This window comes from Meriones unguiculatus, chromosome 18 (genome assembly GCF_030254825.1).
Source record: "Meriones unguiculatus strain TT.TT164.6M chromosome 18, Bangor_MerUng_6.1, whole genome shotgun sequence".
Classification (NCBI taxonomy): domain Eukaryota; kingdom Metazoa; phylum Chordata; class Mammalia; order Rodentia; family Muridae; genus Meriones; species Meriones unguiculatus.
In genome coordinates this window covers 59,377,015-59,395,062 of record NC_083365.1, presented here as the reverse complement: position 1 = coordinate 59,395,062, position 18,048 = coordinate 59,377,015, and the positions used below count along the sequence as shown (strand labels likewise).

At 38.4% G+C, this 18,048-nt stretch overlaps 1 pseudogene; it reads right to left on the bottom strand.

The window, feature by feature from the left end:
• Nucleotides 1-356: 356 nt before the first annotated feature.
• Nucleotides 357-8,826, bottom strand: LOC110539414 (ornithine decarboxylase-like; annotated as a pseudogene).
• Nucleotides 8,827-18,048: the final 9,222 nt, after the last annotated feature.

Below are 18,048 nucleotides of genomic sequence, written 5' to 3'. Positions count from 1 at the left end.
TCATTAGAAAACAGCAGGCTTCTAAGAAATAACAACCAAACATGAAAAATAAAATAAAATAAAATAAAATAAAAGAAGTTAAGATGAAGCACAAACTATCATATTGAATTTGGACACAGCAATCCAACAGGAGAAAAAGAGTACCAAGAGCAGGCACAAGAGTAATATACCCACTCACTCTCATAGGCAAGATGATCTTTTTTATGTGATATTATATTCAGATTGGAAATATTTTATTTTGTATTTTGTATCTATATTCATAAGGGAAATTGGTCTATAATTCTTTCATTGTGTGGTTTGTGTATCAGGGTAACTGTGACCCAGGGACAGAATTTCTTGTGTATTGCATGGATGCTTCATGAGTTCCACAATGGCCCTGACATTACAGTTGGTCTCTGGAACCCATTGAAAGTAGAAGCAGCATCAATGAACAGTGTAAGCATCTATGTTCTTAGAGAGCATGCGTTTCACCCACATGAGTTTCAAGCTCCGTGATCCAATCAAGGCCTTCAAGTCTTGGTCCCCAGACAATGGATGAACAATATTTCTCTAATGTTTTGAGTCTCTTCTGTACCAGGGCCTTCACATGTGCATGGCCATAAAGTATGTGGTTAAATGATCCATATACTTTGTCATTCATATTATACATGAAGGTTTGTTCATTTGTCTCATCTTCATCTGCAGAGTCAGACTGCCTCTTTCATACTTTTTTTATTTTGTAGTGATATTTACTACAAGCATGAATGCTGACATTATATAGTATCTGCCTGGCTCAGCTATTATTCTCACTCCAGAGTCTGATTGGAAGTACCTGTCCAGAGCTGGGTGATTACACTGGTGATCTCTTCAAATTTAAGCTTTGTATAGTAAGATTCAGGAAGGCCACAAACAATATCAAGCAGATAAATGCTGAAATCAACTTCTTGTCCCATGTCAAAGACTGAGAGGGCATCTGACATCGTCAGCATGAAGGTCCTAGTATCAGTACACCCACCTTTCCACATGGAAGCTGACACCATTGACATCAATATTTGGCTGTTTGACTCATTTCAGGAGAAGCCTGCCAGTTTTGAGTGTGACACCAAAATTGACACTGAAGCAACAAATTGCTTTGGAATCATTAAATCATTAGTGGTGATCTAAAAAAAACGAAAACAAAAACAAAAACAAAACAAAACAACAACAACAAAAAAACTTTGCTTTTTATGTGCCCTGGCAACTTTCATTACCTCAATTTCACTATCAAACTCATCATCATGACTCCATTACTGGCAGCATACTTGATTTGAGACACTTGTTTACAAGGATTTACATAGACAATACTCTCTGGAGGCATCCCAAACCCCTGTACCAATTGTATTTCAATCTTGCTTGCACAGTCAAACCCTGTCCCAATGACAGCTAGGTTGCTCACTATGACTCTGCTGTTAACTACACTTGCCTGCATAAAAGGCAGTGACACTACGAAGAGCTTTTAGCTATCTTAGATACTCCTTTAGAATGTCTCCAAGGTCTGTGACATAAAAAGCATCATTAATTTTTTAGTCCAGGATGTTCTTGACAGTAAAACCTCTATCGAGGATATGACAGTCAAAATCTTCCTTAGTCAAGTTTTCTATGGTTCTTGATGTACCTACAGCAAACCTAGAGATGGTACCAAATTATTGGCAGCTCCACACAAGGCAAGTTATCCAGGAAATATGATCACTGTCTCTTTGGAGTGGTGGAAAATTCAGCTCTGGCACCACTGGTCAGCCTCATGGAGACACTAGCGCCAAACCCAGAGAAGTATCTCTGTAGAAGACTGTGTACTGTTTGTGTGCCTGGTACCTCTGGAAGCCAGGAGGACATCAAAACCTAGAATTATAATTACAGAGTGTTTTGATGCAGCCTGAGTGTGCTAGGAACTGAACTCTAGTTCTTCTGCAAGAGCAAAAAGTGTTCTTAACTGCTGATCCTTCTATGGTCCTACTCTCAAGGTGTCTTTGGGCTAGCAATAAAAAGAAATAATCTCACAAATGATCAAAAGCTCTAATATGTGACTTGGACTTAAAGAGGAGGAAACAAGTTTTAAGCAATATCAATCTGAAGAACCACATGTAAGAGATAATGTTAGGACCAAGAAAAAACAAAACAAAAAAACTCTAATTCCAAATAGAAGAAAAGTAGAAAATGTTTTCCTTCTTAGCTCATACTTAATGTGAAATAAACATAATAAATTAAAACCATGAAGAAATCAAAGAGATAACATTTATAAAGTTAATTGTGTATCTCTGATATTTAGTCTTTAATGTCAACTCAGCTGGATTTAGATTCACAATGGAAGCACCTCTGGGCAGATCTATAAATGCTATAGCTATAGGGGATTTTATAAAATCTGTTAATTGATGTGGAAATATCTACCCTAAACATAGGTAATGAGATGCTATAGGCTAGTGTCCAAGGTGGGGTAAAAAAGTAGGAAGTAAGCTTAGGACCAGAATTAACCCTTTACTGTTTGTGAATACAACATGACTGACTGTCTCATTTACCTCTGTGGTGGGATGAGTCCTTGAATGACTAGCTAAAATAAAACACGTGTTCCTCTTAATGGCTTTCATCAGACATTTTGTCACCTGGAAAGTATATAATATGCTAATTACAAATTAATTTTGTGAAAATCGAGTTTGACTTCACCAGGAATTTGGACAAAATTGTTCATATTTAGGAAAATAAGAAGAACCTATTTGAATTAATGAATTGTTTCCAATTCTAATTCTCTTTTCCTAAGTTAGCAAATGATGCAGAAGGCAGCAAGTACAGTGTGTGAAAATTCTTAGTGAAATTCAGGCAGAACACTTTATTAATCTCTTGTTTCCCTTACACCAAAAAATTCTGAGTGAAAAATACCAGCATTTGTGAACATCATGTCAGTAAAGTTAACTGTTAGTTGGCAGCTTGGCAGAAATTAGAATCATCTGGGTGGTGGGCCTCTGCACACGCCTGTGGAAGAGTACACTGATGATGTTTATTTCAGTGGAGTGACCCGGCCACTGTGGGTGGCAACACTTTTATCTGGGAACCTTCACTGTGTGAATGAAGAGAGGCAGCTGAGCACCAGCACACATCCATTCATCTGTCTCTGTCCTTTGACTATGAATGAGGTCTTGTTGCTGTGTCTTCTCCACAAGGATGAACTAATCTAGAACTGTGAGATAAAACAGCTAACCCTTCATTCTTTTCAGAGAATTCCTTACAACAGGAAAAGATTTTAGCTCTTCCTCCAAACTGAGAAACTTGTATTTCTCACACCTTTCAAAGGAATAGTTGGAGTCTCTTACATATTACCAGCCTGCCGTGCCGTTTTTCACCTTTTTCTTATTAAAGATTTCACTTTAATAAACATTATCATTTAGATCTAAGCCACCCCTTCTAGTGCTGTATATGGTGCATGATGAGACTTACTTCCTAGTCCCTTCTTATTGGACATATAAATCTATCTCTAATTTTATACAGCATACAGCATTGCCATAAATATCAATAGCTTTGCCTATAAATGCACAGAGTTTTCCTTTTCAACCTGGAAGTGAAAATTCTGAACTACAGTATATGTAAACATTATTAAAATTTATCCTTTCCCTCTCTCTTTAAATGTCTCATTCCTGGTCCTATACATCTAAAAGCACCCACTAAATAATAGATTCTGTTGGTCTGCTTTCTTGGAACTGTTTGGTTATATTTGAAGTACATAATCCTACAAATTGCATGGAATAGAAAGACAGCACTGTTTTTGAAATGAGATAAGCAAAGTTTAAGTACACAGAACACATTTCTTCAATCACAACAAGCAATTTTATTTTTTTTCGTATTATTTATTTATTTTACATCCCGATTGTATCCACCTTCCTCATCTCCTCCTGGCCCCACCCTCCTTCTTTCTAATCTCACCCCCACCAATCCACCCCAGCACATCAAGTTTCATCAGGATTGAATACAACCTCTTCCACTGAGGCCACGCCAGGCAACCCTGCTGGGAGGACATGATCGGAGAGCAGACAACAGAGTCCATGTCAGAGACAGCCCCTGCTCCACTTACTGCAGAACTCATGTAAAGACTAAGAAGCCCATTGGCTACATATGTGTAGACGGCCTGGGTTCAGTCCATGCATGGTCCTTTGTTGGTGCTTCAGTCTTCATAAGGATCCCTGTACCCAGATTATTTAACTCTGATGGTCTTTTTGTGTACTTATTTTCCCCTCTGTGTCCTTCTATCCTCACCCCCTTTAATAAGGCTCCCCGATATTAATGTTATTTTTATAAAACGGTTTGTTTGTGAGTTTCCCTACTAACCCAGCTATCACACAAATCATTGAGACTTTTTATATTTATTTTATATATATATATATTATTTATATTATAAATATATATTTATATTAAATTATATTTAGTTTATTTATATTTATAAAATATATTTTATATTTAGTTTATAAGTTTAAAAGAACAAAACAGTTATTAATCTATTCTTAACACTCCAAGCTAATTAGGTCTCCTCCCAGCATACACAGGAAGACATTTTAATATAAAGTATTGGAATTCAAAAGCCTGGCTTACTTTTGAACATGTTTTTCTTCTTTTGTGGTGCTCGGTCACAACTCAGAAGTTAAGACACAGCAAGTAAGTTTGCTACTACTCAACTACACCCTGTTAGTCTAAGTGAACCCACAGCTACAATAAATAGGTAAATTTAGAAACCAAGCTGTTAGAGAATATGCACATGTGTTTGTCTATGTATATTTGTGTATACATATCACAGGGATCCCTGTAGTCTCCCTGGTACCTGTGATATGTGTCAAAGCAATTCAGATTAGATGAACTATTGGGTTCATTTCAATAAAGTCGTAATAGTCTGCTCCACATGATAAGGAACCAATAATGACTCAAGAACAATTTCATGAAAGTCCAAGTGGGTAACCTAAGGTGTTATTAAATGGATGACTTTCCGAGCTGCACAGATGGAGGCCCCATCACTTATACTTCCATATTTTATACGTCAAACCACCTGCCAAGACCATAAGACCATATGTAATTTAGGCAAAATTACACACAGCTGGAAGGGAGCTATAGGAATGGGTACCTGAACTCTTAGGTGAGGGTCAAATGACTGATCCAACCCCCCTCCTTCTATGAGAGAATGTCAACAGTTAATCCCAACTTTGAGAGTCTCTTAAAAATACTCAGTTATTCTGATAAAGATGGTGGTAGTTACTATGCTCAGAAGAAAGCAGTTCATAACACCAAGTTCCATAAGGGAATGATCCTTGCTTTCTGGCAAGGCTCATATAGCACAAATGTAGCCTTGGAATCATGTGTAGTCTGCCTATCTAATTACAGAATTTTTGAACACTAAGAGCCAAGTCCTAAGTGGCCTGAAAGTCAGAATTGGTATGTGTTCTAGTTACTTCTCATTATCTTGATAAAACCTTGACCAAAAGCAACATGTGGAGGAAAGTTTTGTTTTGTTTTGTTGTTTGTTTATTTAGCTTAAAGTTCCAGAAGAAAATCAAAACAGGAACTCAAGTGGGAACTAAAGCAGTGATCCCAGGGAAATTCTGATTACTGGTGTGATCCCTTTGGCTTGCTCAGCTAAGTTTCATATAGAGCCTAAGCCCACTAGTCTAAGGATCATTCTTCTCACAGTGTGCTAGACTACCATGTCAATTGTCAATCAAGACAATGCCCAAAAGACATGTCCTTTGGCCAATCTCATGGAGTCAATTCTTCAACTAAGGTTCTTTCTTTTTAGTTGATGCCAATTTATATCAAATTGACAATAAAAAGCTAAACCACATAGCCACCATATCTGATTTCACAATTGCCATGGCTGGCAAGAGTCAACTTTTTTTATTTTTTGGAACATGTTGAAAGAATGATTACCCTTTCCAGATGTAGCATATATTTTCTTCCTGTAAATATACAGAAAGACCCAGAGAGACTAAGCTGTTTGTCATGGTCACAATATATTAGAAGCTCACAAAGATGAGAATCTTTTTTGTGTGTGTTTTGTTTGTTTGTTTGTTTTTTTATTAATTACAGTTTATTCACTTTGTATCCCCCCTGTACCTCCCTCCCTGCTCCCCTTTCGAACCCACCCTCCCTCTTCTCCACCCATGTCCCTCTCCCAGTCCACTGAAAAGGGAGGTCCTCCTCCCCTTTCTTCTGATTATAGTCTATCAGGTCTCATCAGGAGTGGCTGCATTGTCTTCTGTGGCCCGGTAAGGCTGCTTTCTCCTCAGAGGGTGAGGTAATCAAAGGGCAGGCTAATCAGTTCATGTCAGAGACAGTTTCTGTCCCCATTACTATTGAGGCCACTTGGATACTGAACTGCCATAGGCTACAAAATAGTACATTATGCAAAATCAGTTCCTGTCAAACAGAGATAACCTTAAATTTGAGGCTGAAAGTACCTCTTTGATTTTATATTTGAAGTAATGTTACCTTACACATAGCTATAGGATACCCAGAATCCATTCGGTGAGCAGAAATACCCATTTTAGATAAAGGCTCCTGAGTTGCTTAGCATGGTTGTAGAAGGAGACAGAAGTACATGTTCAGTGAGTATTGGTGACCTACAGCAAAATAAGAAAAAAGGACAGAAGCCAAAGCTAGCTAGAGAAAGTGCATACATCAAGGGAATTGTAAGCATAATGATCAAGGGATTCAGTAGTTACTGCCGAATAGATGGTAGTTCATTCCTTGCCACAATGAAGATGGAGAAAATCCAACCACAACCAGATAGAAACACAAAGCAATACTAAGAAAATCTTCCAGACTTCCATCAGCTTCCAAGTTCTTGTAATATCCTTTGAAATAATTCAGATGAGACACAAAGCATAATGTAGAACATAGTTGGATTTCAATACGGGGAAAGTATAGCATGAGCAAGGGTTAAGAGTGGCTAAAATGGCTAAAAGAACCATTGTATAGAAAAGTCTCAAGGGGTAAAAAATGGACAATGACCAAAGGGACCATTACATAGGGCACACTTCCAAGGGGGGGAGAGTAGACAATAGTAAAGGGATGACTGTCATAAGACACACTGTCAAAGATGAAAAATGGTTGGTGGCCAAAGAGACCATTGTGTATTGCAGAGTTTTGAGAGATGAAAGCAGACAGTGAACAAAGTGCCCATTGTCACAAAACTTTCACTAAAGGGATGAGATTGGAGAATGGCCAAAGGTACCATCATGACAACCAACATTTTAAGCAGGCTTTATACTACTTTTGAAGCAGCTAGAAGGCTTATCCTGTGAGGTATTTCTCTGTCAAAGTGATTGGCAGCCCTATTTATACTGACTCTCAGAGCAGAGTACAATGATATGCTTTTATTCTTTATCAGAGTCCTTCGACTAGATAGTAATATTATAAAGTCTATACAGTTGTCTAATAATACCTTTTAGGCCCTTCAAAATGACATTCCTACATCCAGAGCAGGTGGTAGGATATAGTATCTCCATTGTTTTTCCTGTTATTCAAAGTCCTGTAGTTTTATTTCATAGTTTTTAAGGCTGCTGATTCTGCTAGAGGAGTCCACTTGCAGTGACCTCTGAGCCTCCTAATAGCTGAATAGATACAAGCATAAATACATAAGCTATTACATTACATAAGCAAGTCCATTACATAAGCAAGTCAACCTCTTGACATACTATATTTGTATGTACATGTATACAAATAGGCACACACACTAACACAAACATAATAAAATTATTTACAAACTGTCTACAAGGTCCATCTACCTTTTGACATTGTTATACAATGAGATCATTGACAAAGTTCATTCTAAAGAATCCTGTAAATAAATTTTTTAAAAGCAAAAACATTTCATCATGATTTAAATAAGCTTATAGTCTTGTGTTTTTGTTACATTTACAGGTAACCTTGGCATTATTTGAACACACATGTGGGATTATTATAAATGTAGCTTTAGTAACACTCTTGGATGCTTAGTTTTGAACAAAGTCTCTGGTCAGAAATAACTTAAAGGATGCAGTTGCAGTTATCTTCCTTTTCCACCATATTTGCTTTGCATACGTCCATAAGATCTGATAATGACACTGGTAATCACTGGCATTCATTCTTTTGTTTTCATGTGTTGGACTCTCTAAAGAGTCTACCTTCAAAATATTGTGTACATAGTATATAGGATATTTTTAAAGCATTTATAACCAATTCTGAATATACAGTGATGTGAATAACATGTCCTGGAGTTGTAATGTTTTTAAAAGGTAGGAAAACACAGTGGGAAGTAGCTGGCAGGAGTAGGACATGAGGGCAAGATCTAGAAGGGTACAGCAAGAGAATATGAGGTTTTAGACAGGGGCAGTGCCTATGGAAATGAAGGCAGGAGGATGCCATTTATGGCCTTAATATTTTTTCTTCTTTTGGCCCCCATATAGGGCACTAAGTATGTCTTCAGTTTGTGCTGTACACTGGTAGTACACACAGGAGTTCGATGACTTCAGAAAGATCCCTTCCCTATGAGGTCACTACCATAGAAACTAGACAAATGACTGATTGTATATCTAGTAGTGTTACCTTCAAGCTCTGTACTCCATGCAACCATGTGGAAAAAAAAAGAAAGAAAGATAGAAAGAAAGAAAGAAAGAAAGAAAGAAAGCAGCTTCTCTCAAGCTACAATCAAAAACATTCAAAAGCATTCTAGAATTTTGTAGAACTCTGCAATTTGGAGACTTCCCAGAAGTTCACCCAGAACCCTTCTCTAACAACTTCTTTAAATATATTCCCTTACCTCTCCTTGGTGTAACTGATGAGCTCTCCCATCTCCTCCATTTCTACCACTCATTATCACACTTATTATCACCATTATTCTTTCCATTCTCAGGCCCAGAGCTCTTTTTTTGCATGGGGAGCTACTGCCACAGCCACTTAACACAAGGCAGGTCTCCCAGAATTGCTTTCTTTTTTTAAAACATGGGATATCTTCCTCATTAGAATGAGGGATGCCATATTCTGGCATGACTGACATTTAAGATGCATGGTTCTTATTTGGTTAGGAAATGCTTAGCAGCCACATACACTTACTGGATATACAACTTGGGTATCATTAATACTTCCTCATCTGTGAAAATAACAACCAAAATATCCCTATTGAGAGTGGCAAATGGTACCTGGAGGACAGACTGAAGAATCTTGTTCTCTTGGGTAACTGCAAGTCAAGAGTTCAGAATGGTCCCTGTAAAGTATATAATACTTGTCAACAAGCATAGAAATGGGTAATTTTCTTGATTTTTAGTCCATTGCATACATGCACATAAAGATATATTTCCCTCACAAATTATAAATATCATCAATTAAAATTTTTAACTCAAAAATATTACACAAAGAGATGATTTTTTTTTCAATGCAGTTTATTCAGGAACCTTGAACAATCTTCTGACCCTGGGGAAAGCCAGCCCACAGCTTAAATAGCCTCTGGGTAGCCAACCCCAGCGTGCCACATGGGCAATGCAGATAGGTCCACATACATGGAAGCAAGCCAGATCCTCAGCCTTAGCCAAATGTGGAATTGTTCGTGGCAGACAGCACTCACCATCGGGAAGGTGGAAGGCAGAAACCAGCTCCATCTTTAAGGCATAGCATTCCACAGCTCTCTACAGTTCCCCCTTTTTGTTTTAGACGCATCAGGCAAGAGGAGAGGTCTGATCTCTGATATTAGAAATAAATTGGGACTTTGTACTGATGTTCATTTAGGTGTCATCCACCAAAAGAGCCTCAGACCTGTCTGATACCTTTTTCTCAGAGGCAGGACCTGGGGCATCAACACGCATGCAATCAGACATGCTCTTCTCTGGGTCGGAAGTGGCTGACCCTGAGTGCAGTGCTTAGCCTCACATCCTGAGCATAACATTTTAGCTTTTTATGGTAGCCAACCATGCTTGGGGAGACTGTCCTGCTTCAATGGCTGTAAAGGCCTGAATGATCATGGCTGCATTACGCTGTTGTGAGACTCTAATCTTGCATGTATACCACAGGCAAACCAAGGAGACCAACACCAGAAGGCCTGCTAACGCTCCCATGCCCGCCCATTCCTTCAGATGATTCATGGCTGCAGCAATCCATGATGATAATCCTGTGGCTAGTCCTGCGTCCACTCTGGTAGAATTCACTGTGACAATGGCCACTCTCAGCTGCTCCATCGTAGTATCGAATTCTCCAGTCTAATTACCTAAAATATAGCTCGACAATTGTTTAGACAGATTTGCAGCACAGGAAAAATTCTCATGTTATATGCTAGTGACTCAAAGTCCAGCATATTTTCATTGACAGCCAAGTTGAGCGATTTGCCATTGGGTATCAATTTGCTCCTCCACGAGGTCAATCCTCTGATTGAACACCATCAAGCTTCCTTTTAGTTGAGAATTAATTCCTTTTTGTACAACTAAGGCATGAGCTACATTGGCTAAATGATTATTCAGGGTCTGAGCAGTCTGCCCAGTATGACTCATGGCTAATGCCCGGGCGGTAGCTCCAACAGCCGCCAATGAGATGGCAGTAACAATGGTGGCTGTAGTTCCAAGATCCCTTTTCTGTCTGAAGAGAGTCATAGCGTGAGGGGCATCAAAGGGCACAGGCACCCAGCGAGGCATGTGAATAACTAAAATGTCCAATCCCCATCTGGAAAGGCAAAGAGGATGGACATCAGAAGAAGAAGAAAACAGGAAACAACCTAGGAACCTACCACAGAGGGCCTCTGAAAGCCTCTGCCCTTCAGACTATCAAAGCAGATGCTGAGACTGATGGGCAACTGTTGGGCAAAGAGATGACTTTTAGCAATTTAGCAAAAGAACTTTAAGAAGTTGCAAAGAATAATCCAACTATTCCTGAACTCTAGATAATAATTTTAATTTTATTTTATGAGAGTTCAGTTTTAATTGCTCATTTCAATGATTTTAAAAATCTAAGCCTCACTAAACATCGTAGCATCTTTACATCCTCTTTAAACCTCTGCCACTTTCAAGACTGAATTTATGGCTTGATATCTCCAATTACCATCTTCAGCATATTCAGTTTAATTCTAAGCTTAATCGCTACCCCATATGTTCTTTTGCATGCCTACCAGGTATATCTGCACATCTATTAGCGAACTCTGAGAGCACTGCCCTGCCATGCACTGCACATACGTCTATATCTAAGCCCATTTACACAATGGATAGCCATTCATAGTTTCAGAGTTTGTTATGTATGTTCCCCCCAAAATTGGTTGCAATATGAGCTCTCATCATTGTCATCAATCTTATGCTCTGCAGATAACCATTAGTCACACGTGTTGCCCTACAGCTGCTTACTAAAACAATCAATGTTTTATGTGACATCTTGTACCTCAAAGCTGTTTATTACTGACTTGTGGTCACAGTGTTACTTCCAAATAAGTACTGGCTATAGCTTAATCAAGTCCTTGTAGGCTTATGTTCATGGAAATGATATTAACTGAAAGTACTTACTCATACATATTTTCCAACTGGAATAAAGTAGGAAATCTTGAGGAAAAAGGCCTCACATTGAAAGTTTATACTCCTTCACTTCTTTCCTACTCTACTACAAACATAAAACTAATGACATGTTCTCTTTCTACTTGTAACCTTATTCTTATGTGGGGTAGCAATGGCTGGTGTGTTTAAAGTCTCAGTCTAACAATAATTTCAAATTTTATTTTTAAGTATGTCACTAGAGAGATGGTTCAGCAGTTAAGAGCACATACTACTCTTACAGAGAAGAGTGAGGTTCTTAGCACCCATAATTAGGAAACTGACAGCTGCCTGTCATTCCAGGTTCAGGGAATCTTCATACATTCTTCTTGTCTTTATAGGCACCCATAGCATGGATGTATACCCATGCCAAGACACATGATATTAATAAAAAAGAAACCAATCTTTTATATTTTATAAATATGAAAAGCGTAGCTCTAATATTTTTTTAAAAAAATATTGTGTTTGAAATGTAAACCATAGGAAAATTATTTAGTGAAAAATAATAAATGACCACACAAGGCAGTGCATTTTACAAAGAAAAAGAGAGGTTTCAATAAGATATGGAATCATCACAAAATCTCATATGTCACCAGGCCTTAGAAATGAACTTGAGGCTAGACACCTAGATACAAATCCACTAAGAAAATATATTAGACATTTGGCACATGTTCTATTAACGCCCTCCACCTCCCCATCTCTCTCTCAGTTCTCAGAGTCTTGGTATGCATCTCAGGCTTACTTCAAACCTATAAACCCTTTCACTCAGGCTCCCATTTCCTGCTATCAGAAGTGCATAGCACCATGCTGATTTGACTCAGCTGTGATTACAAGTTGGCTTTGCTGTGCTCTCTACTTATTATAATTTCTTCTGAATCGGTGGGTTCAGATGCAGTTTTTCTGCCAATAATTCTTTATTATTATTGTTACTATTTCCATTACAGGATGAGTGATTTTTAAGTCACCCTGCTCAATGTGTTTTATTAAAATGCACACGATACAACTCTGCAGTATCCTGAGCCCAACCGTTGTAAGGCAATGATACTCATTGCTCATGCACAAAATCAAACAAACAAACAAACAAAAACAACAAACAAACAAACAAACTCATCTAGATGATAACGGAATTACATGTGTACTGGACTTGTTAGAATCAGAGTCTGGGCCAAACCACCATTAACAACTTAGTCTCAGTTGCATGATAGCAACAGGCCAATTAAATCAACATGTATAACTAAAAGCAGAAAGCAAGGAGATTTATTAAATGTGACCACACTGGGTAGAGGAAAATAATATCCAATGAGGCCCAACCTGTTATTTTGGTCTGTTATGAGCCTTACATTTAAATAGAAGACAAAGGCTGTCCATGGCTACCCATGGCTATTCATGGCTAAGCAAGCCTTGACCAAGGTGTTGGCCTGCCCATCATTGACCCATTAGTATCGTAGCTTTGGTCTCTCCTCCAGGACTTGATATAGATGAAATCTCTTCTTGGGAGATGAGCTTCTCTTCTCCTCTGGCTGGAACAAGGCCATATTGTTTCACTTCTTCCAACGTGAGATTCCTGGGTTAAAACAGGGAACAACTGTTTTAATAGTCTGATAACCAAAGAGAGAGGCATAAAAATCTCTTCAGAATACCCCATTCCTGCCAGGAAGGTTATATTCCCCACTCTTTGTTTTATCTCAGTCTTGAAGAAGTATATACCTGTGACTATGACAAATATTTAAAATAGGTAGAAAGAAGAGTCCTAGTTACAATGGTTTCCCATAATGTTAATTAATCATGCATAACATCCATTTCCCCATTATCTGTTGGCTTCAGTTGTTTCTCAATAGGCTGGCACAACTGACTCCATTTTTTAATGTTTACTTTGAAATGTAAGCCTCAGTCCTCCTTCAGTTCCCCAAGTACTGGTATCTTAGGTGGAATGCTATGCTCAGTTTGACTTTAATTCTAACAACCCAACCCTCTTGTTTTGGAACAACATTCCCTGAAAAAACGTCATTTATTAACAATCTCACAATTTGTTTTTTATTGTCTTTTAATACTGGAATGAGATCATATCAGTCAGTCTGATCTGATCCCACACCTGTGTGTGTGTGTGTGTGTGTGTGAGAGAGAGAGAGAGAGAGAGAGAGAGAGAGAGAGAGAAGAGAAGAGAGAGAGAAATGTTAAGGAGTTACTGCCAATAACTCAGAGACAGTTTTAAGCCACTAAAACACACAGAAAGTGGCTTACCAATAGTCCATATTGTATTTTCCTTCTGTCTGTCCTGTGGATGATATCCTAATGTCAAAAACCTATTTTTGGAGTTCTTTTGTGGAGTTATTTTTTTTTCTTTAGAGCATTCACAAATAGCAATTAGTACCAAAGCTTTACACAATACAGCTTCCAAGAGAAAGTACTTCAGTATTTCTCCCAAGTGTTAGAAGACAATATTTAAGCTTTACAAAACTACAGTGAAAAGGAACAGACATTTACAGAAATCCAGTCTAGAAATTAAGTCTGTTTCCAGGTGTGGATGGAATACACAGGCTTAAGGCATGTCTGTGATCTTTGCTCAGTCTGAATAGTCATGATGCAGTTAGGAATGCCCTAACACAAACCTGGGAAAAATTAGAAAGCATTGCCAATTTTGGTTTGAAGCACACCAGCTTGGGAAAGTGTCTTCCTAAACCTTGCTTGGAGGCTTTTACACTTCAAGAGGATGAATGCATAAAAAAAAGAAATAATTACAATTGTTACACATAAACCTATATAGAAGTTCAGCTTATACATTTAAATAAAAAGTTAAAATATTTGATTTAGTAAGATAATCGACATAGAGCTCTGACAAGACCAAAGTTTTGGACCAATTATAAATTTAGGGAATTGTGCCTACAAGGCATCCTTTCACATATTTGTTGGCTATTTCAATGTGTTCATCACAGAAATGCCTTTTTAAGATTTTGCCTATGGTAAAATCTGGTTATTTGTTTTTATAAAGTGCTGAATTGTAGACTGGGGAAGTGGATTAGTCAGTAAAGCCAGTGCTATGCCAGCATGAGGACTTGTGTAAAGCTCTCCACGTGGAAGTCAGATGTGGGGATGCAGCCTGCTGACAGGAGAGGGCAGCAGAGAGGAAGACCGCAGGTGTTCTCTGGTCCCCAGCCTACTTGAAAAATGGACTCCAATTTAATTGAGAGACTGTCTTGAAACACAAGATGGATGGCAGCTCTCCTCTCTGAATGGTCTTGCACACAGCAGAAAAACTAGATTGAGGAGAGAAACGGTCCACAGTGGTTGTGGCACCTGCTCCACTGCTCCATTTGGAGGGATTGGGGGTTAGTGGTGGGGGTGGGACAAAGTAGAAATCTAGTGTAATGGAAACTCCCTAGAGTGACCTTAGTGAAGTCTCTTAGTAATTGGGATCAGGACAAGAGGGGGAGCACAGGAGCCTGACTGGCCATCTTCTATAACCAGGCAAGGATTCCAGAAGTGGGACTGGGACAACAACCCAGCCACAAACCTTGAACACTTTTTTTCTGCCTGCAAGATGTGCTGGGGTAATGGTGGTGCAGAACTTGTAGCAGTGGCCAACCAATTATTGGTCCAACTTGAGGCCCACACCATGAAAGGAGCCCACGTTAGGAGAGGGAGCCCACCCCTGACACTGCATGGATGACCAGAAACCAGTGGATGCTCAGACCAGAACCAAAGATAGAAACAAACACAACTGGAAAAAAAAGTCACTGAAAAGTTTTCTAATGATATTCTGTTATACTCATAGACCAGTGCCTGGTCCAATTGCCTTCAGAGTGGCATCATTTATCAGCTGATAGGACAGAAGTAGAGACACATAGCCAAACACTGGGTGGAACCAAGGGAACCCTGCAGAAGAAGGGAGGAATAACTGTAGGAGTCAAAGGGATCAAGAACACAAAAAGAACACAGACCAAAGAAACAACTAAGGAGGGTTTATAGGGGCTCACAGACACTACAACAACAATCAGGAGCCCTGCATGTGTCTGACTTACGTCCTTTAGATACATGTTATGGCTGTATATCTTGTTTTTCTTGTATGACTCTAACTGTAGGCGTGAGGGTGTCTCTGACTTTTTGCCTGTGCAAACCCTTTTCCTCTTACTGGCCTTGAAATGAAGGTTTTTTGCTTAGTCTTATTGTGACTTGTTAAGCCATGTGTGGTTGATATACCTCGGAGGTCTGCTCTTTATTTTATTATTATTTTTTTTAAGAGAAATGAAGCAGGAGTGGATTTCAGGAGAGGTAAGGTAGGAGGATGCACTAGGAGGAATGGAGGGAGGGAAACTATAATCAGGACGTAATGTATGAGAAAAGATTTTTAAAAATTGAAGAAACAAGATAAACTGAAAAAAGTAGAGAGCTATAGGAAGAGCCCTGATATTGACCACTGTCCTTATCACACACATGTATGTCCACACATGTGCACACACACACACACACACACACACACACACACACACACACACATATGGATTCCATATACACTTTTTGAGATTTGTTCTCATTCCTGAGCTCACTTTTTCATACTGCTGACTGCTTCCTTTGCTTTGTAGAGGTTGACCTGATGTATAAGAACATTCCAGGATCAGAAGGAAGGAAAAGAAGACCACCCCTATCAGTGGACTTGGGGAGGAGCATGCATGCTAAGGGTGGAGGAAGGGAAGGATTGGGATGGGAGGAGGGAGGGAACCACATGGGGGGATACAAAGTGAATAAAGTGTAATTAATAAAGAAAAAAATAAAATAATTAAAAGATAAAAAAGAACATTCCAGTTATTGGTTTGTGCCCTAAACACTAGTGTCTAAGGTGCTGCCACAATAGTGTCAGCCATGGTCAGGCTCAGGGCTCATGACATTTTACTTCTCCATTGACCACAGAAGTTTTGCAGTTTCAAGTCCTACATTTATGTATCTTTGGTTTCTAGGTATGATATGAGATGTGTTTAACATCTATCTTTTACATGTAGATATAGTTTTCCCATCACTATTTATTTATATGACATAAACAACCTTTCTTTATATTAGTATGTGGAGATATAGTACAAAAACTGAAAGGCAAATATTCATAAACAATTCATTAGACCATTCACTGAAAATCAGATGCAGTTTAAGAATTCTCATCCAGAAAATATTAGCTATGTGTCTAATGTAATAATAAAAATTTACAAATCAGGGCTAATTTGGGAAAGATACTTGCTGTCAAGCTTAGTGACCTGAGTCCGATGTCTAGACCCCACAGGTTTTAAGAAGAGAATATACTCAAGCAAGCTGCCATCTGACTCCGCATGTGTGCCTTAGTGTGCATGCATCCCATACATACACTCACAATAAAATACATAAACATAATAAAAATTCTTCTACAAATCAGACATCACAGTGTGGGCACACACATTCATGCTCTTAATTGAAATAAAATTACACCACTCCATCCTCCCTTTCCTCCCTGCAGTCTTTCCCATGCTCCTGCACGCTCACATTGATAGCTCCCTTATTATTATTATCTGAAGCTTTTTTAAACAAATAAAATTAAAATTGAAATGATACATCTTACAGAGCAATCACAAAACCAAAAATAAGGCAATGAATTATATTAATATAAATAAATTACAAATATCAATTGCTACTTTTTATAATAGAAATTCTATTAAAAATTATTCATTTAAAAAGAAATGGAGAAAAATCCTTTGATGTTATTGAAAAATCCTTATTATCTTTGTGTCAGTTTGTCTCTCTGTCTGTCTGTACGTGTGTGTCTATATGTCTGTATGTGTGTGTGTGTGTTGATCTATGTCTGTGCACTAACACAGAGATTAGGTATCCTACTCTATTATTTTCTCACTTTAAATAGGATTTGTCACTAAATCTGTAGCTGGGCTGGTGGCTATCAGGTCCTAAGGTCCACCTGTATTATCCCTCTGAGTTCTGTGATTTCACTCCTATAGGATCATGTCTTATTTTTTAAGTGGGTGCTAGGGATTTAAATTTAGGTCCATAATTTTGTGCAGCAATCTACCCTACCCCAGTCTTCCTTTACAATCTTATTAGTATTCTGGAAGGCAAAGCATAATCTTATGCTAAAATAATTACAATCACATGTTGAAGGTACCATCTTTCCTTTTTTTTTTTTTTTTTGTATCTCTTATCTTTAGAAAAGATTAGTCATCTGGATTTGTTTTTGTGTTCTCTTTTTAGTATGATGTTCTAAATGACTGTCATGGAGCTGGGTAGATGGAAGTTATGAGTACAGGTAGCTCTTTCAGAGGACTTGGGTTTAGTTCCCAGTACCCACTTGGTGGCCCACAGGTATCTGTAACTCTAGTTTGCAGGAGATCTGACTCTTTCCTTTGACCTTCATGGACACAAAGCAAGTACATGGTACATACACATGCATGGAGATGCTCATATATTCACATGCATACTTTTCAGAAATAAATGCCTGCCATTACATTAATAACATACGAGCTTCACCACCAGACTCTGTGCTATGATTTGAATTTAG